Here is a 21294-nt window from a genome sequence, read left to right as displayed (position 1 = left end):
TCCAAACCTCTCTGAACATAAGATAGTGCTTGAACACAATAAATGCTTAAATGGTGTTCAGAATGATTGTGGTGTGACTTTTCCTAGGGAGACATAAAGAAATATCTAGTTAGTGTAGACAGTGCCCAAATAGATAGACCAAAGTAATGATTTATCCAAGGTCCAACTTGGTAAACTGGTGAGTTTATTAGGTTGTTTATTAGTAGTATAGGTGAGAAGTTACACCTGCCCTGCATCACCAGAAAGTCCTCACTGAATATTAAAAGCTCCATGCATGACTCACAGGTAGTCCAACAAGGTGAAGAGTCTCATCTAGGCAGCCCAGACACTGAAAAAAGATCTGTACTCCTCCCAATAATCCTTACTCTTTATATAAATTTGTGGTGGGGGATATCTTATGAATCCTGCACTGTTTGGGAACTTCCTAAGACTTGTGTGTTGCTTACTTCATAAGTCTTTAATGAGCTTCCCTCTGGGATAGAATGCTTAAATTCTGAGGAAATGCTAGACAGCAGTGACCATGACCTACTGTTTTTATGAGGTTATTTTGATTGACAGAAGACAACATTTGAGGCATTTGACATAAGTCATGAGAAATAGTAACAAACCGTAGATATGCTTCCAAGATTATACAAACTTTTAGTTAAAAAAAAAAAGAAAATTAAATCTTTCTTCCTAAAATAATTATGTCCCTTGCCGGTATAAAATATTAAAGTAGATGCTCTAAGCCACCCAGTGACAGCTTCTGTATCACATGATGTGGCTTAGGCTATGGGTGGTAGCATCACTTTTCTATCAGCTTTGATTGTCCAGTTAATAGGTGGTCTAACACTGGCAGAATGCTCTAGAAATCCAGTCATTATAACTTCCTTAGCATAGAGCCTAAAGAAGACTTATTCCATTAGGTTGAGTTAGAGGATAGGATTCCTAAGGACATGAAGAATATCTTTAGAAACATTTACTTAGGTTACCACCAACATCCTCCACATAATTTGTGTTTAAAGAAGCCTCTGTGGCATTTAAGGCTTATGTAATCCCCTGTGAAAGTAACTTTTATTCTCCTGGATCATTTGTTGGGAAGTTTACTGCCTCCTCCTGCTAACCTAGGCCTAGCCCTGGAAGCTTCTAGCCTCCATCCAATCTAACCTAGGCCTAGAGTGTTTTCAACCTCTGAGAGTTACTGTTTAATGAACTCACCCTTACTTGTTCTTTCTGAGCTCTGGACTGACTAGTTCAACTCAGCTCTTCTGGCTCAAACTCTTCTCCCTGCTGACTCATTTAATCTGGTTTCTCTCTCATCCTGGAATTGCTCTGCTTGGCCTCAACTAACTCAGCAATCTGCTCAAATTGTCTGGCTTCTTGTTTCCTGTTTCATTCCATCTTCACCTGAGTTGTTCTCTCTCTGCAACTATCCTGGAAAAAACCTGCCTCCTCTCTCTGTAAAACTGCCTCTTAAGTAACATCCTTTTCCTCTTTCTTCTTCTCATAAGAGTTGGTTGTATCCTATTCTGTTAAATCTTCTCTGATTAGTCACCTTTTCTACCACTCAATTAGACATCACTTTCAAACTTGGGTGTTACAATGAATGTATCTGCTTGGCCTAGGAAGCCAATAGCTGCCACAAAGATACTGAACTTCACTTTAAAGTTGCAAGCACTACGCTGGGCAGAATCTAAACTGATATTAATCTACTTGTAAACTAAAATAAACTACTCTAGTCCTCATAACCAACATATATCCCAAGCACTTGCCTATCCTCCCTAGGCGGTTTCTCTCCCCCAACTTTCATCAACTGTCAACTCTAGGCTCCTCCCCCTCTCCAGGAAGTCCTGTCTTCCACTTCCTGTCCTTCTGCCCAGCTGGTTGGCTAAACAGTGCTTTATTGACAGTTGTTACATCCACTCAGAACATTCCTCCGCACTTGGGTACTTCCTTCTACAAACTAACTTTACCTTCCTCCTTTGGGATTAAAGACATGTATCACTGTGAGGGGACATAAGCTTCTCTTTACATGATTCTTGCTCTATATCAGGCTAGCATTGAACTCAGATCTGTTTGCCTTTGTCTCCTGGATTAAAGGTGTGTCTATGTTCTAACCGAATCACACAGACCTAGGTCTTTGGATGTGATCTCTTGCCTGAGCAGCCATGTTCTGAATTAACATTCCTTTACACTCCTCCACCCATTGCTTTTCTTTGGAAATATCAGCATATCATTTCATCTTTGTCTCAGTAGCCATTATTTGTTTCCATCAAATAGGATTATGTCTCTCTTGATAGCGTGTCATTGTGTCTTAGTGCTTTTTACTGAAGGTGTGTTCCCACTTCTCTGATTTGGGTGTTATGAGTTTGTTAAGGATTGATGTGTTAGAGGCTTAGGGCTCATGTGGTAATATTACTCTAAGGGGACCCTGAGTCACTGGGGGTATAGTTCTAGGGGTAACTGCAGCATTTGTGGATTATCAGTTAGTGACTGTCCTAGCTTCTATTTCTCTCTGCTCGTTTCAGCACATCATCTCTCCAGCTCACAAGCACTCCTTCCATGATACCATCTATTATGACTAGACACAACCAGGAAAGTCCTTGTTATAACCTGCATCTTATTGTGGGATAAATAAGTCCACTTTCTTCACAAGTTACCTAGCATCTGGTATTTTGTTTCAATAACTGGAAATAGAATAATAAACTTAACATCTTAGATATGGCCAATTCCCTAACACCCTCACTATAGTCATTTCCATCCTTTTCCTCTTCATGTACCCACATAGATGGTGAAGGGCTTTTATATTTTTGCAGGGATAACTTTTTCTTAGTGTTTCATGTGCTGTTTTAGTACTGAACACATTGAACTGAATACAATAGCCAAGTCTGATTATACCCTGCTATTCAGGGATATTTCAGCGATGAGTGGTATTAGATGTATCTCCTTTCTGCAGACACACCTTTTCAGATGGCATTTGATGAAACACCCCCAATTTATCACAGTGTGTTGGTGACAAAACCAGTTCCTTTTCCCAGAGCCTCTTCATCTTGTCATAAAGTCACCAGGGCACAGCAAGCACACTCATCATGGAGCGATTAGAAAGGTCTGCTTTGACATTTCAAGAGAAGATGGTTACGATCATTCTTCCTTAGAGACAATGAAGATATGGGAATGGATCACCTACCCGAAGGTGCTGTTTCCTATCTCCAAAGCTAGACTACTGACTGATACAATTACAGGCCATTTCTCTGCATTTTAGCTACAATTTTATTCATAATACTTTTAAAAACCAACAATTAAAAAACTTTATGATCAATTACTCTTCATAGGTAATGTGGCAGTAAACTTATATTGTTTTATTTTAAATGGACTTTTTAAATAGCTAAGTATAAATAGCATAATATAATAAAAGGTACTTAATTGATCTCTCCAGCTAGTAATAATTTGCTAATCATTCTCCATTTCTATGACCTTTTTCTACAATATTTTAAGCCACTTACTGTTTTACACTTCAGGTTAAACTTACAATTAATAAGATCTTTCTCACACTATTTTAAAACTTTATTTTTGAGAATTTTATGCGGGTATACAATAAAATATGATCATATCTAGTCACAATATTCTTAAATTTCTCCATTCTTAACATCATATCTTTTTATTTTATTTAATAATTCACTACATCCAGTTAGTTCAGCTAATATGTGCATGTATGTAGATTCAACAACTGGGGCACTGGAATCTGAGTAGCTACGTTTACAAACAAACAAGCAAATGAATAGACAGCAAATACACTGTCAATAGCTCCTTGGTAAGGGGTGGGGCTTGAAGAGGACCTCTGGGCCAGGGCTTTCGCTGTCTTGATCTCATACGGGTCTTGTGCAGGTAACCACAGCTAGTATGAGTTTATGACTAAGCTGATTTCAAAACACAACTTAAAAATAATTTGAACAGAATTACCCTGCATCAATAAATGAAATTGCTCCCAGAAGACATGGTTATTAAATAAAAACCATGTACAAGCCTTAGGATACATACCTTCCTAGGAACTATTGGTCATGAATGACCTGGACATCTCCACAAACAAGACAGCCTTTTGCCTTTCTCCTTGGGTTCCAAGCATAACTACACGATAAGATCCTATTGCTGAAGATACTGCACATTTTGGCCGCATTACATAGAGAAACTGACCAGAAGGTGCTATGTAGGCTGCTAAGGGAGAAAAGACATCAATGATCTTAGTAACACAGAATCTGCATACTGCAGGCAAGATGTGTGCACTGGTACAACAGTGGTATGACTGTTATTGGGTTACTGGGTGCCTTTTGACTGTATTTGAGCCCTGCTCCCAAGACAGACTCTGAAGCCTAACACTGTAACCCCGATCAAAAGCCCACAGCTAGGGAGGTCATAGGCTCTCGTGTAGAGCCTTGGTGGTGTTAGTTTGCTAAGTAGTCATCCTGTCAAACTTTCTTCTAAGCATTTATGTTTATGTCCACAGAATTTCTCTCAACCATGGTCTTAGAAGCTTCCTTTTGCAGTGGGTAGCAGTAAATAGGAAGAAATGGCTGGCTTGATGCTGAGTTTAAGAGTCTATGTGCTAGGCCAGGTATAGGGGCACAAGCCTTTAATCCCAGCACTTGGGGGGCAGAAGCAGGTCTATCTCTGAGTTCATGGCCAGTCTGGTCTCCAGAGTGAGTTCCAGGACAGCCAGGGCTATACAGAGAGACCCTGTCTTGAAAAACAACAACAACGAGAGTTTGAGTGCTCAGCTCCAAACAAGTTGTCTCTATCAAACCTCCCACTACTAAGGTTCAGGGATCATCAAAAAAAGAGAAATCCTAAAGAATGTAAGAACCAGAGGATGAAGTGATATGCCATGAATGCAGTCTTCTGGACAAGGCACGGCTGTCTCCCATTAATTTAATTTTATTTTTTTATAAGCAAAGATAAAGGCTTTAAAAAATTCTCTTAATATAGATTTAAGCACGGGCACTAATGTAGCTAAAAAGGTTGTTAGGAGAAGAGCAGCACACACTCAAGTGTTTCATATGTTATTCTTTTAAAGAAGGACAACCGCCACGTGCTATCACAGATAGTTTGGATGACAATAATGATTTCAGTTTATTTAAGCCCAGGCAATCTTAAATTCTTCCAGATTATCTCAAAATGATGGAAGTGTGTGTGTATGTGTGTGTGTGTTTTAAATAAACTTCACAACATTTACATGTGGTATTTAACTAATAAACTAGGTCTTTTTACTATTGAAAACACACATTCTTTCTCCTACCTCCCATATTGTAGGATATTTGGTCACATGGTGAACCCTGAAAATGTGAACTGGAAAAACTGTTTCTAATTGTGGTGTGGTTCATCCCTAGCACACACCTTTAACCCAAGAGCTTTCTATAAACAAGAGCTAAATAAAGACAACCACGAGCCAAGAGGCAGAGCAAGCAACTAGTTGACCAAAGAAAACACAAGAAAAAGGGACATTGAGTTGAAGGGTATTTTAGGCAGTATGGAGAGGGGAAAAAGGATTTTTCCTTCTGGGACATAGGCTGAGTAGTAAGGTCATCTGGGTGCTTTCTTTGTCTCTCTGAGCTAGCAGGTTTTCACCCCAGCACATGGATCCTGAGGCTTTATTGGGAAAATCAAACATTTGGGATTTTCTTTCTTTATAACAACACCCCCCACTTGTTGCCATTCATGCCATTAGTATATTAGAGAAATTAGGTCATTAATCTATAGACTATCATGTTCTTGACTTGGCCAATATGGTGTTGACTGTCTTGTTACGCAGTCTACTGTATTTCCTATAGCTGTAATTTTGCCCACACAAGTCATTAGATTTATCTTGAATTGCTTCAGACAAGCTCAGTTCACAGATAGTGCATCAGACTGCAGGTGTGTAGTGGCTGATTATGCCAGGTATTCTGAGGTTTGGAGGCTGGGCAGTATGCCCAGGGTGTATTAGTTTACACCCCCAGCATGAAGTTTGCCGTCCATCTTCTTCAAGTGAGCTCCTTTCATTATGCTTATTTGCAAAGATTTATTTTCCATGACTAACAGATTTGAACCTTCTCAACTCACGCATGCCACAAGTGTATCTCTGGTCCCAGTGCCTCTCTTTATTCCCAGGTACGTACACATTTAATGCCTTATTAACTTTTTATTTAAGAGTTCCCCTCTATTTCCTCCAGTGTTCTTACACAATCTGCTAGGATGTTTGGACAACCATTTTCTTTTATTGTCATATTTACTAAGCGGACTTGCCAGTGTCTTTGATATAGATCTTCATAGTAAAGTCAAGAACACATTTCAGATTACTCCTTGCTGCAACATTGCATAATTGTAACCAGCAGCATTCATTTGCTTGGTTCTGGTGCCTTTCTCTATAAGGACCTAACTAGGATACCTGGATGAGCTTCAGTGATTGGTCAGTGACATAGCAACACATCTATAACCTTGTGGCTAGTAAATTCTTAACATTTACTACTTGGCTATGTTTTAATTTTGAAAATTCCACTTTTTATGGGGCAAATAGCTTATGTTCCTATGTAACCCACATTATTATTATCATCATCATCATCATCATCATCATTGGTGCAAATGATTCCTTTGCCCAGAAGCTATTTTAGTTGCAGATAGAAAACTATTCAGAAAAACTATTTGAGGTAATAGATGATCCTTTAGACAGAAATTCAACTGGATGATGTTTACTTTCCAACAAAGTCTATACTTCCACTAACTTCTCTCTACCTCTCTGTGAGAGGATATTGAGAGAGATAATGATAACAGGCATCATTCCATGAAGGCTTATTGGGTGCGGCACATTCTCAGGCTGCCCAGGCTCCCACATACAATATAAACTCCCACAGATCACATAGATGGTCAGATTACCTGTGAGGCAATGGTCTCATACACATGATCTCTGTCCTTTTCCCCCTGAGAAGCCTGAAGTAAAGCTGCCACCTTTGCATTTTCTGCATTGCATGCGTTTGCCCACTAACCTACCAGTGATAGCAAGATTTCTCAAGCTAAATGCTTTCACTCTTGTTTCTAAACCTGAGGCAATTGCTTATAATAAGCCTGGGATCTTTCTATAACAAATTAATGACATCACCAGAAAACCAAGAAACCAGCACTCCCACGATTGAAAAAATGCAAACTGAGTATGTATAAACAGGAGTAGAAAACAAGATGGATGCCATGGAAACATGATTCTCTTGACCAAGACCATTACTGAAAGAGAGCAAGCAACCGGGGAGAGTAATCCCATATCCAGTATGGACTCACAATGTTGTAATGTGTTCTCATTGACTAATTATACATTTCTGACTGTATTTGTAAGGTAATTAGGACTAATTGATCTCAACCAAATGTATTTGTATGCATTTTTAAAAAATATTTTAAAGAAGTTACTTTTATTTCTAATTATGTTTATAAGCTGGGGTGGGTAGTGTATGTGAGCACAGTGCCTGCAATGTCCAGAAGAGAGAGTCAGACCCCATGGAGCTAAAGTTACAGGTCACTGTGAGCTGGCCCGTTACGGATGCTGGGAACTGAACACTGGTCTTCTGTAAGAGCATTTTGTGCTCTTAACTACTGAGACATTTCTTCCATCCCTGTTTGTACACGTTTTCAAAACTGAAGGTTCTATTCTGCCACTATGAAGATCAGCTTCTCAACGAACCATTGGCCTAGCCCTTCTGAGTGTTGTGAAGCAGAGACGATGCTAATGTTTCTTACACACCACCTCCCAGGTAGGGAGAACATTTTCCCAAGAACCAGCTGCTCTTCCACAATAGACCAATGCTCACAAGAGAGTGGCCATGAGGACATCATATGACAGAGTGACAAAGACACAACGAACTATGGGATTTGCATATATCTTGCTTAACTGACCCTTGCAAGCAGGACCATAACTATAGAACTTCTGTCACCTTCAAAGCAGTGTTTGATTGTTATGTGCTTGATTTTTTTTTGTTATGTGCTTTTTTTTTCCTATAAACAACTTCACCCAAAACCCAGAAGCCCTACCAACATGTACAGCAAATCATTAAGGTCTAAAAATCATCTTCAGAATCATGACACAGAAAACTTTATGGTTTATAAATGGCAGAATATATGCCTAAAGTAACACACATATAGAACATGCAGAAAATTTTTACTTAAATTAAATTCAGTGTGTGTGGATGTTAGCCATAATGTACAGGATAACCATGCTACAACCTATAGACCCAAAGAAGCCAAGGAGGGCCCAAGGGAGGATGCTTGAATCTCAGACAGAAGAGGAAATAAAATAGACATCTGAAGTAGATGGAAAGGCATTTATGGGGGAGATGGGGAGGGAAAGGTATTGGGGGTGGATATCAGGTATGGAGAGGAGGGCATGGGCAGTGGGGGTTGGGAGGGAAGGAACTGGAGAGAGAATGGAAATCAGGTGGGGGAGCATCTCTGGGCCAGAGGAGGCCCCCAGGAGTCTATTGGGGGTGATCCTAGCTGAGATAGCTGAGATCTTTAACAGCACAAATGCACACACACACACACACACACACACACACACACACACACATACACACACACACACACACACCCTGAAGTTGCCACCTCTCTAGCCAGGTGGGATTTCCAGTGGAGAGAGGGCTGACACCAACCCACCCATAAAAACCTTCCACCCAAAAATTGTCTTGCCTACAAGAAGTATAGCAGATAAAGATGGAACAGAGATCGAGGAAATGGCCAACCAATGACTGGGGAACTTGAGACCCACCCATGGGAGAGAGCCAACCCCTGACATTATTAGTGATACTCTGCTATGCTTGCAGACAGGAGCCTAGCATAACTGTCCTCTGAGAGGCTTCATCCAGCAGCTGATGGAAACAGATGCCCTACAGCCAAACAATAGGCTGAGCTCAGGGAGTTTGTGGAAGAGTGGAAGGAAGGATTGAGGGAACCAGAAGAGTCAAGGGCACTATAGAAGACCTACAGAATAAACTAACCTGGGCCCATGGGGCCTCATAGAGACTGAACTACCAACCAAAGATCATACATGGGCCATACCTAGATCCCCTACACATATGTAGGTGATGCGCAGCTTGGTCATCATGTGGGTTGCTTAACAATGGGAGTAGGGCCTATCTCTGACTCTGTTGTCTGTTGTTGGACCCCTTTCCCCTAGCTGGGCTGCCTTGTATGGCTTCAGTAGAAGAAGATGAGCTTAGTCATACTGTGACTCGAGGTGCCAGGGTAGACTGGTACCCCTAAGGGCATCTCCTTCTCTGAGATGAAGGGGACATGGGGGCAGGAGGGCATAGGGAAAAACTGGGAGGAGAGGAGAGTGGCGTCTGGGATCAGGCTGTAAAGTGATTAAATAAATAAAATGTAATAAATAAATAAATACACACTTGAAAGAATTATGTTATCTGCTCAAAACAAAAATGAAAGCAAAACAAACAAAAAGTAATTAAAATCGGGTCTTCTTTATTTTTCCCCAATATGGAGAAGCATCCCTGGGGGTTGGGCGTCACAGGCAAGCACCTCCCTGCTTAGCTACACTTCCAGCCTGTACAAGGGAGCTTTCTTTGTGCAGCTATTAAAGTAGTGGGAATTTAGCCAGAAAGGGTTAGGCAAAAGCCTCTGAAATTTACCCAATTTTCTGCTTGGATCACTGTAGGGTCTCAGCTGTGTGTAAAGTTAACAACTTATGCCTGTGCCTCCCTGAAAGGCACGTCAGGGATCATGTAGTTTATGCCCTGTCTGGAAGCAAGAGCAGCAGGAACCCCATTTCTCAGGGGTTGGCAGTGGAGCATCCTTAAACACAGACTAGAAGCTGCTTTGATTTCTCTCTTCACTGTGGTGATTCCTGCTCTACATGATGTGAATGTGCTTTACTCTAGGCATCGATTCTGCCATTTATAAACCATAAAATTTTCTTTGTCATGATTCTGAAGATGATTTTTAGATTTCTTTCTGTTGTCTTTTTTTGCAGGGCTCTCTTTAAAGTATGCCCAGGAGAAGAACAAAAATTAGAAGCTGTGAAAAATTAAAAGCATGCATGCGTGCGTGTGTGTCTATCTGTGTGTGTGTGTGTCTGTGTGTCTCTCTCTGTGTCTCTGTGTGTGTGTGTGTGTCTGTGTCTCTCTCTCTGTGTCTCTGTGTGTGTGTGTGTCTGTGTGTGTTTGTGTATGTATGAGTGCGTGTGGGGTAGAGAAAATCAAGAGTTTTGAGGTTGCTTTCTTAATTGCTTTTTGGAAATTACCAGTAGATATATATATATATATATCCCAAGGAAGTGATGGGATTACTAATAGATCAGAGAACAGGGTGAAATAAACATACTTTTCTTTTGCCATGTTACACTGTCTAGTGCTTTCAACATTGGCTGTCTTCCCATTCCTTCATGGAGACCAGCTCTGTATAAAGAGCTCCATATGTTTTGGGGTCTTCAGACCTAAGCCAGGCTGAAGATGAGCCTGTCAGCAGCCCTTAACCACTGTCTCTGATCGTCCTCACTGGCCCATGGGGTCCTTATTTTTTGGTGATGAAAACTAGCATTCCAGGGCTGGCTACAGCTATTACCTGCCCAGGCACTCAAGAGTCACAGCTTCTGACAACGAGAATCTAATTTATCAAACGGTGTGTGTTCAATGATTCAGAAAGATCCATATGTGCTTTTGTTTCAGCTACCCTAATGAGAATGTGTCAACTTCACTTAAATTCTTCTATTGCTGTGTTCTCTGCTGATAGAGTCCAAGTGGGTACCTCTCATAGAGGGTCTTTGACTGCAGGAACATACTCTCTTAGCAGAGATACTTTCTCATCTTAAAAGACATAGCCCTCTTCCATGGCCATAAATCAGTGTCTCATTTCTAGAAGGAATATGACAACATTGTGTACCACTGGTTTTTGAAAGAAAGGAAAAGGGTCTGAGGTGGTGTCTTTCAGAGTGCGTAACTTTTCTTTTTCTTTTTCTTTCTTTTTTTTTTTGGCATTTCTTTTTTTTTAATTAATTTATTCTTGTTACATCTCAATGGTTATCCCATCCCTTGTATCTTCCCATTCTTCCCTCCCTCCCATTTTCCCCTTATTCCCCTCCCCTATGACTGTTCCTGAGGGGGATTACCTCCCCCTGTATATGCTCATAGGGTATCAAGTCTCTTCTTGGTAACCTGCTGTCCTTCCTCTGAGTGCCACCAGGTCTTCCCCTCCAGGGGACATGGTCAAATGTGAGGCACCAGAGTACGTGAGAAAGTCATACTTAAAGGTATGCAGGATTGGCTGGAGGCAAGGGCCAACACAGAACAAGATGGCTTATTGTCTAACAATTCCCAAAGAAAATTACATTCCTTATAGTTCTCTGTGAAATGAAGGTCAAGACTTACAATCTGGAGATGACAGTTCATGTCCCAGGGGGTGAGGGGCTGAATATTATACAGCCACAGAACTGTGTTGTCCAAGTGGATGGTGCCACATGTGACTAGGCAAGGGTCCACGTTAATGTACCATGGAAGGAAAATGATTCTCATCTGAAACCAGCAGACATCATGTGTTTGTGTGAAAGAAGAGCCTAAGGATGTGGGTGGGAATTTAGTTAGATGCAAACAGTTTTTCTCTTCCTTTCTTTATTCTATTTTTTTTTCTAACTATACCCTAGTTGCCTTAAGGGTGAAAATATATATGAAGCTCCATGTAGCAGGAACAGAGTGGAACATTCTCCTTGGGTAGCTGAATATGCCCTTTGTGGAGACAGAGTTTGTGTCTCATTATGGAAGTGGTGACAGATGCAGGAGTTCAGAGAAAATAAGGCCAAGTGGCCACTCAGCACCCTGAAAATTTCTTTATATGTCATTATGCATTGAATGCCTAAAGCCAAGAACTTTTGCCTAGTGCCTTGGATTGATATTTTTATGTTGATTTCTTCATGGGCAATTTGCGTTTCAGGGACACACGTGCGCGCGCGCGCGCGCACACACACACACACACACACACACACACACACACACACACCACCACCACCACCACCACCACCACCACCACTACTTTATTTTCCTACTTGCTGAATCCCTGTACCACACTGTCAGTCTCCTAAGAAGATTTAGCTGCCGCTTTCTATCTTTATGGGGACAGCAAGACCCTTTGAGACTTCTTCAGAAAAACAAATGATTTGAGGACTTATTGAGTTAGAATTCATCTGTAATTTCCTTCCCATTTGCTCCTCTTCTTTGAAGGATGTCAGAGTTTGACCACTGGTTCCTATCATTTGCTGTTTAGCAACAACAGAGGAAGTCTGGGAATTGTTGACAATATTTGTAAATTACTCACCTTTCTTTTTCTGAGACAGGGTTTCTCTGTGTAGCCCTGGCTGTCCTTGAGCTCACCCTGTAGTTCAAGCTGTCTTTAAACTCAAAGATCCACCTGCCTCTGCCTCCAAGTGCTGGGACGACAGGTGTATGGCACCATGCACCACTGAATTACTAGTGTTTGGATAGCACACCAGCTCCCTACATTGTTATGTCCCAGCACAATGACAGGCTGTTTGTAGAGAACCCACCACGTGCCAAAAGAATGCCAGGAGCTTAGATACACTATATTTATTATTTTCCAGTGAGCCATCTTCCTTTTGGCATGTTTTCCCTCAGTTTAAGGACTATGATGAGGGCATTAGCTGCACAAGTTCTGGATCCCAGCTGCTGCTTGCTGTAAAGCTCTGTTTCTGTTTTGTATCAGGAATTTGGAGAGCATCCTACTGGCTTTATGAGTGGATTAATGCATGCTCCTGACACTGCTATGTACATGTGTTCCTGCCATGGCAGTAGCATCTTGCCCCTCCCCACCGATTTATAATTATTTCTATTCCTTTTAAATCAAAGTTGCTTAGTTCTATCCTCAGCTGAGCATCGGAGAGAGCTGCTGGACATTGACAGGTGTCGTCAGGGCCTCTGTGTCACAGGCTGCTCCACAGCATGGCTGTGCTCCAGCCTCATGGCATGGGTGTGCTCCAGCCTCATGGTATGGGTGTGCTCCAGCCTCATGGCATGGGTGTGCTCCAGCCTCATGGCATGGGTGTGCTCCAGCCTCATGGCATGGGTGTGCTCCAGCCTCATGGCATGGGTGTGCTCCAGCCTCATGGCATGGCTGTGCTCCAGCCTCATGGCATGGGTGTGCTCCAGCCTCATGGCATGGCTGTGCTCCAGCCTCATGGCATGGGTGCACTCCAGCCTCATGGCATGAGGATTTGGGCTTTCTTTCCACCACAGTGAAGAAATGATAGAGACATTTAACTAATTCATATCCTGAAGAGTTGTTTGGCTCAAAGCCTGAGCAATACGGTGACACTATCTGACATCAATTTGAATCCATTTACTGAAATTTCCAGAAACCCTCCAAAATGTGTTAGCTTTCAGCACCCAGAATTGTACTCTTCTACTGTGGAGTTAGTCACAGTCATTTGAATTTTGAAATATTTGCCACAATACAGTCAAATAAAAGAAGACGTGTACAAAACGAATGAAACAAGAAATTCACAGTTTAGGAAGCGATTATAGAATTAAAAAAATTAGACTTCCCAAAAAATGATCTTAAGCTTTTCCAAAATACAGTCCTTGGGACTAACCCTCCAAACTATCCCCCATGGAAGAGATGCTAGTGACTATGGGAGACCGTGGGAGGCCGTGGGAGACTGTGGGAGACTGTGGGAGGCTGTGGGAGGCTGTGGGAGGCTGTGGAAGGCCATGGGAGACTGCGGAGCCTCTCATTCTTTCTTGGAAGGTTCAGACATCATCAGTGCTCTCCAGTTTCTGAGGCCTCTGCAGTAAGACATTCCAATTTTCCTTCAGCTCTGTTTCTCAAATGTACTTGACCAGAGACTTGTTGACTCTTTTTAAAATGTCTTCTAAGATCCTACAGACCACCCATTAAGACCCCATTGGTGGTTAAAATAGCAATAAAGTTAGCCCCTTTTGACATGGAGTTGTCTAAGAAGAAAGACTGGGCACTCTAATCCCATAGCTGGTTTTTCTGCAGGTCAGAACTTATGAATTGAACATTTATAGTCTCAGCAAACACAGGTTTGTGCCAATTTGCATGTATTCACTTCCCACAGACCAGCATGTATGCTAGTCCCTGCCCCCTTTTCTGTGTTTTCTCTTTACAAATTTCAACTGTCTTTGACCAACAGTAGTCTGAAACTATCCAGTGAAAGGACGCAGAAAGAAACAATTTGTCATTTAAAAATGTGCACATTTGTGAGTAGTGTGGTCTTGTGGTTTTTGTTCTTTCTCACTTGGGACATCCAGTGTGTCTTTGATGCACTACTCACCCTCAGCCATTTTGTACTACCTTGGTTATTGTACTAACTATTTTCACGCCACAGTGCTTGTGTTCATATCACGCTCATTCTATTTAATAATAGTCTCAGAGTGCAGTAGTAGTAGATCTGGGCAGATTCAGATATGCAAAACAGAAGTCATAAAGTGCTTCCTTGAAATGAAAAAGTAAGAATTCTCGAGTTGAGGAAAGCAACACGCGGAGAGATTGTTAAGGTCCATGCAAGGATGAGTCATCTGTCTGGGAAATGGTGTAGAGGAAAAAGAAAAAGAAAGCCAGCTTTGCTGTTATTCCTGAGACTGTTAAAGTTCCAACCATGTCACATGCTGACTTACAGGGTTTATGAGTACTGTCATTTTAAACATCCACTGGGAATATGCTAATGTAACCAATCGAGCATAAAATGGAGAATGCTAGGATTTGGGTCCGTCCTCACCCTACCCTTGCACTCTCAGAAGCTGGAGAGTGGGATTCTTGGGCAACCATCTTTTCTTTTATCAAACACAAGAGCCCTATGTTGAGAGTTGGGGGTAGGCAGACTGCATCTTGATAAGTAGCCCAGGCTGGCCTGAAACTCTCTATATAGTCTAGGCTAGAGTTGAACACGGTCCTTCTATCTCAGCCTCTTGAGTGTTGAGATCAGAAGCATACATTTGTGGCTTCCTATTTAATTGCATAAGTAATTTAGTACTTTTTTCTTTTCTTTTTACAAAATAAATTACACATGCACTTTCTTCTTAAATGGGGAAATTCTGTTTGCACAACCAGTGCCTTTGCCTTAATTTTTTTTAGGTCTATTGAATAAGAAATAAGTTTGTATGTGTTGCAGTCTATTATATTATTCTCTCTGTGGGTATATGTGTGTTTCCACCTGTGTGCACAAGTACATGCATGTGCGGGCATGTATAAAGCAGAGGTCAATCTTGGCTGTCAATCCTCAGGTGCCATCAACTTGATTTTTGAGATAGGGTCTCACACCTGGTTTAGACATCATTGATTATGTGAGGCTACCTGGCCAAAGAGCCCCAGGTTTCTGCCTGTCCCCACCTTCCCAGTGCTGGGATTACAAGTTGTATCACTTAAACTGGGCTTTTTTAAAAAGTCAATTTTATTAATTTATTCAGATTACAACTCATTTGTTATCCCATCACTTGTATCCTCCAGTTCCTCCCTCCCTCCTGCTTTCACCCTATTCCCTTCTCCTAGGTCTATGATTGGCAGGGGGGAGCACTCTTCTCCCACTATATGGTCATAGGCTATCAAGTCTCATCTTGGTAGCCTGCTTATTCTTTCTTTGAGTGCTACCAGGCCTCCCCACCAAGGGGAGGTGGTCAAATATGGAGCACCAGAGTTCGTGTCAAAGTCAGTCCCCGCTCTCCACAGGAGAATGTCCTGTCCTTTGGGTAGATCAGAGTAGGGGTTCAATGTTCATTATTGTATTGTCCTTGGTTAGTGCAATAAACTAGGTTTTTTTTTATGTGGGTTCCTGAAGACAGGACTTGGGTCAACATGTTTGCCAGGTAAGTACTTAACTGACTGAGCCAAATGACAATTGCATTTCATGTCCTTGTAGCTTTCCCATGCTTTGCTGTGTCATTCTTTGAGCTATCACATTGGATGATGGGCCTTTAACACTGGCCAAACCTATTATAAGAAGCACCCATGTCAGTTTTCACTAGGACTTTCAGCTTCTACATGGAAAGGGTCTCAAGGCAGAGGATAGAGAGGCTCTTCTTGTGCACAGGTAGGATTTTAAAGGAGACTGCACCCCAGTCAATGCCCCTAGAGCCTCCAAGTGGACCGGAATTTCACATGCTGGAGTTCTTGTCTGGCTTCTTAGCAGCTTTCTTCCAGGACTTTGCCTAGTGTTCAGTAGTGTGACCAGGTAGGTCTGTGCTGTGCCACCTCTGAGGAGCATTCTCCAATCCGCAGTCCAGCACAGACTTCCTGCAGAGCTTGCATAGGGACACGGTTATCATGGGGCCTCTTGGGATCCCGTGCAGCTTAATGTACTTGGGAACAATTTGCTTGTCGGGAACAATCAACAATAGCAAGAGAAGTCCTCACTGAGTTTGGGGTCTAAAAGTAGTTGCTTCTGATCACTCCTTAAGGTATCAGTACTACACTTCATCATTGAACCCACACGAGTGGAGTGGGTGAGATGACATTTGGTCAGTCTTCTTTTGATGCATTGTAGTCTATGTAGCTGTTGCCATTTAAAATAGAACAAGCATGAGGAAAAAAAAATCAAATTAACCAGAGAAAAATATTTCTTTACAACCCCACTCCTGGTATTATTTTTGTTACAGTGAAAATATTTCAGTTTTTAGCTGAATCTTGACCCAGAGACAATCTTGTCAGTCAGTGGCAAGTCTTATGAGATGCCCATTAATGTTTGTATCAAGATGCTACCCCCATCTGAGCCTGCTTGATGCCATTTCTCCATAGTCAAGTGCAGTAGTCAGACCAAGCTCCCCCAGGCTGTGTAACTGGGAGAGAGCATCAATTTACCAATGCCAAGGTTACTGGAACTTGGAATCTCAGGCAAATCTATATGTGTGTACTGCATGGCAGTGTCAGAGAAGCATTTGTTACCACTGGCTTTTTCATATGTGTTGCTTATGTTTGAATTTTGATTGTCAGCTTGATGTCAGGATTAGTGATGCACACCTGCGGCTGTGTCTGCAAAGATGTTTCTAGAGTTAATTAAGCCATGAGCATCCTTGCCTAGTGAATGAGTGGATGAGCCCCTTGATGGATTCATAATTCAGTAGCATTCTTGGGGGTGGCAAAAAGTAACAGATAAGCCTTTGAGTGTAAAATGTGCTACTTAGGGCTTGTCCTTGGGACTATATTTCATCCTGGATCTTTTCTATACCACTATTTTATCCTATTCCCATCTTCTAAAAGTGAAAAACCTGCTTTGTCCTGGGCTCACACCACTATGATGTTCTGCATGAGCACATGGCGCCGAGTGATGATAGACCCACTGCTCTGCAACCACAGCTCCTAACTAAAGTGTTTCTTCACTTAGTTGTTCCAACAAGTCATAGTGTCACAAAAATAATTAACACCCTGGTGCAGGGGCTCTGAGATGAAAGTGCATCTATGGTACACTTACTAGAGTTATTGAGATCAACAACTACAGGTGTGGGGGAAGCAGCTGTTGCACAGATGGAGACACTGGGCAAGATATAGTTGCAGCAGTTGATCCAGGGAAAGATCTGATGTTGGGGTGGTCCTGCAGCAGCGGGCTCTCTTTGCACTGATGTGTTGACTGGCCATCAGATTTATCAGTCCTTAGAAAAAACCATGACCTTGAAGTGACAGTCATAAGCTTAGGCAATTCTAAAGGCCTTGAGAGCCAAGTGCCTGCCATCAGAGCATCATACAGTAGAGGACAAAAAACATGTGACTGAGTGTCTGCCATGAAACTCTTCAGTGGCAAGCCAATGACTAAGCCTGTGGAGGCACAGCTGCGTCATTGCAGAATGTCTCACTTTGGAAGAAATATCAGTGGCAGTAGTGTGGTTTTCCACAACATGAGGACAGGCACGGCTGTAACATTAACCTGCCTGGAATGTTGGAAAACAAGGTTTTACTCATGAGAAATTTGGTCATTGATGTCTCAGCTTGGCCTTTTCATTCTGCTGCCCTGAGACTGGACACCTTCCTCAGGAGGATTTTCTCTCTTCCCATCTTGCACCATCCTCTGCTTCCATGACCACCGCACCCCTCTTCATCCTCATCTATCTCACCCCCCTTAATCCCATTAATCTCTTAGAAGCATTAAATTTTGTTTTATTTTAAATAATACTTTAGTATGCGGGCGTAACTTTACTATTGCTTTAATACATTTCAACCTTGACAATGGAGTTCTGAGGACAGAGAATGCTATTGAAATTTTCTGTTATTCCTATGAAAGCTATCGAGTGCTGGACTTAAGTACAAACCATAGGCCTGGAGTTTGAGCTTGGCTAAACTTTTGCTGTGCCCACTGGGTGAGTGGTTAACGCTTAGTGCTTCAGTTTTTCCCCATGTAAAGACAAATAAAAACAGTAATTTTCAGATGAGAATCAAAAGAGTTAATATTAATGAAGTGTTTACAACCATACTTGGTAAATGGCAAATATCTCATAAACATTGTTTGTTTGCTTGCTTGTTTGTTTGTTTTGAGTCAAGGTCTCACTACTTAGCCCTCACTGTCCTGGCACTCACTAGGTAGACCAGGCTGGCCCCAACCTCAGAGAAGTCCACCTGCTTTTGCCTCCCAAGTGCTGGGATTAAAGACATGCCCCACTCTGCCTGGATTTTTAAAACATTTTTCTTCCCCAAAACTAATTAAAATCATCATGTGATTCATGTTTCTGGCAGTGGGGGAAAGAAACTCTGTTAAGCAGCAACTGTACTAAGGTGTTTGTTTTATTTAATCCTCACCAAGCCCCACGGTGCACTCCTCCTGTTCCTCCTACAGATGTATGTGCAGAGTGTAACCTACATATGATCACAGGCTGGACTCCAAGCCCGAGTCAGCCTGCTGTTGGTGTCTCCATTTCCTCTCTGTTTATCCCCATCTTCCACATTCCTATTATGATCCGTGTTGCGTGCTGATTTTCCATTCTCCAGTGAGCCAAAAGCAGATGTACTCAGAAGGGAGACACACCAAAATCCTTATGTCCCATGAGAACTTCCCTCTGAAAATCTTTTCATTTTCTTTCTGCTACTACATAAAATAGAGTAACAGCATGAAAAAGAAATGACCCAACAATATCATGAACATGATCATTTTCCCATGCTATGAGCTTTGTCTCTAAAATAATACCTTTTATGGAAACAAAATCATTCTGCTTTTGGTATATTCCTAACTGTAAAAAATTACTCTTTACAGATGCTATTTGTGTTTAAATTACTCACAAAGAAATATTTCTATGCAAAAGCAAGTCCTAAACAGAGAAAATTAATTCATAATAAGTTAAATTTTGATGGTAAAATAGTTTGATGAGAGATTAGCATTAACGACTAATTGCCATCTGTGCTTGTGTGTTAATGATGTCAAGTGTAATTAGCTCAATGGACGCAGTGGTCCACAACTCTCATTAATGGGACATACAGAATACATACTTGTGTGTTGATTTTCAAATGAAACCTGCTCCATAATGGTAGCCTTTGTGAAAGTAGTTGCTTCCTCCGCTTGTCATCAGGAGAACGAGACATGTCCATTTAATACACATTAGCTTGATTAGCTCAATACATTTATATACTGGGATGGGTATCAGTTCCTTGAGTAAAGACTGATGAAGTTTCTGTGTTAGACACCATGAGATATGAGAAAGAAAGAACCCTTTCTTTGACATTTAGTGTACAAGACTGTCAATGTATATGTGCAGACCACATCTCCCTGTATATATATCTGGTGTGTGCAGAGGGTTGGGGAGACAGAAGGCAAATAGCAATAACAGAATGAACTTACCACCTGCATTTCCCCCATCAGGACTGGTGGTCAGAACCCCTAGAGCTGGTGTGTTGTTCGGCCCTCTTCATGTTTAGTAAGGGAGGCACAGGAACCGGCTAAGGCAATAGGGCAAGGGAAGAATGCTTGTGGACCATATAAAAACCAGAATGTCCACAGAGAAACTTCAATGCTGATCATAATTTTTAAAAAAGCCTTGACTCCAAACCCTTGACATGTCTTCCTGACACACTGGCTCCCTTCCTTCATTCCTCCAGCCCTATGGTTAGTGCTCCTAGCTTGAACCCCAAATCTAGTCCATTGGAGCCATTAGAAGTGTACGGATTGGAGATGTTCTCACTACCAAGGCTCAGACTGGGGAAGGAAGGAGGAGGCCTGGTCCCAATGCAACGCAGAAAGAATGTGCATCTCTAATTGTCCTGTTTAAGTTCTAAATTTATTCCCAGTGATTTAACTGTTAAAAGTATTATAAAGACTCTCTATTAGTTTTTTTTCTTACTTTTATTGAATGTATATGATTTACACATCATGCACCAAAAATCCCTCTCCTCCCCCCAGTAAAATAAAACAAACAAACAAAAAAATCTTGTCAGAGAAGCTGTAGTGTATCGCGCAGTATAGCCTTTTGTCCACATATGTTTACTTTCAAATGTTCATTGCTATGAGTTATGAGTCTGGTTTGAGGCCTACACTATTGTTACCGGATGCTCACTGGGGCTCTTGTCGGATATGCCATTGTTGCCATGTGTCAAGGAGATTCTTAATCTTTGAATCTGCAGGTCTGGCCCCTTCATGTGTTTCAGCAGGTCATACATTGGGTAGATGTTGGGGTGAGGTCCACTCAGAGCCCTGGATCAGGGCCTGCTCCCTTGTCCTCAGGGCAGGGCCTGCTCTCCTGCTCCCATGTCATCAGGGCAGGGCTGGCTCACCCACTCCTGTGTCCTCAGGATAGGGCCAGCTCTCAGGCTCCCATGTCCCCAGGGCTTGCTCACCTGCTCCCCACATCCTCAGGGCCAGCTCTCCTGTTCTTGTGTCCTCAGGGTCAGTTCTCCTGTTTCCATGTCCTCAGGGCCAGCTCTCCTGCTCCCATTCAATTCTCCAGATTGTTGCTGGCCGTCAAGGCCTGGATGGCCTCCTACTCCTGCGAGTACTGAATCTTGTGGGCCATCAAGCAGGTAGCATGTGGAGTTCTATCAAAGTCTTCTTTGAGTAGCTCACAGAAACCATTGATGTTGGGCCAGCTCGGCTTCTTGTCCCTGGGAACTTGTGGCTCTATTGATTCATTATTCCAGAATCTCTGGTTCCATCACGTTCTCCATCCACCAAGGGGCCCCCATCTCAGTGCTGCCCCTAGTATCCACCTATGCACAATCCAGCTTTTGGCACTGATCATGACCCCGGCCTGTGACAGGAGGTCCATGAGGCCTGTGGTGTGGGCAGGGTAGTCCTCACTCAGGCTCAATTTGAACAGCACCCCCTCTTTGAATGTCTTCGGACTGTGCCTGGCCGCAGTC

The sequence above is a fragment of the Acomys russatus genome, chromosome 9, assembly GCF_903995435.1.
Source record: "Acomys russatus chromosome 9, mAcoRus1.1, whole genome shotgun sequence".
Lineage (NCBI taxonomy): Eukaryota > Metazoa > Chordata > Mammalia > Rodentia > Muridae > Acomys > Acomys russatus.
Note: the sequence above shows the minus strand (reverse complement) of the source record.